Source organism: Galeopterus variegatus, unplaced genomic scaffold (genome assembly GCF_000696425.1).
Source record: "Galeopterus variegatus unplaced genomic scaffold, G_variegatus-3.0.2 Scaffold27773, whole genome shotgun sequence".
Lineage (NCBI taxonomy): Eukaryota > Metazoa > Chordata > Mammalia > Dermoptera > Cynocephalidae > Galeopterus > Galeopterus variegatus.
This window is the reverse complement of record NW_007753884.1, coordinates 1-305: the sequence shown is the minus strand read 5'-3', so window position 1 is coordinate 305 and position 305 is coordinate 1.

The following is a 305-nucleotide window of genomic DNA, read 5'->3' as shown; positions in this document are numbered from 1 at the left end:
AAAAAAAAAGATATAACAGGTGAGTACTAAACAAAATGAAGGTGATATTGATCTATCAATATCAGATAATAGACACTTCAAGGAAAACTTTAGTTTTAGTGATAAAGAAGATTGGTACTTAAGGATAAAAAGAAACAATTGATCAGGAAAAGATAATCTTGAGTATGCAGTAAACAATATAGTTTTATGTATATGTAAAGAGAAAAAGTAAAAATTGTCAAAATATCAGAATGGGTGAAAGAGTAGACAGAGCAAAGACAGAAAAAACTAGTCAAGATATAGAAAATTTGAACAACGATTAAATT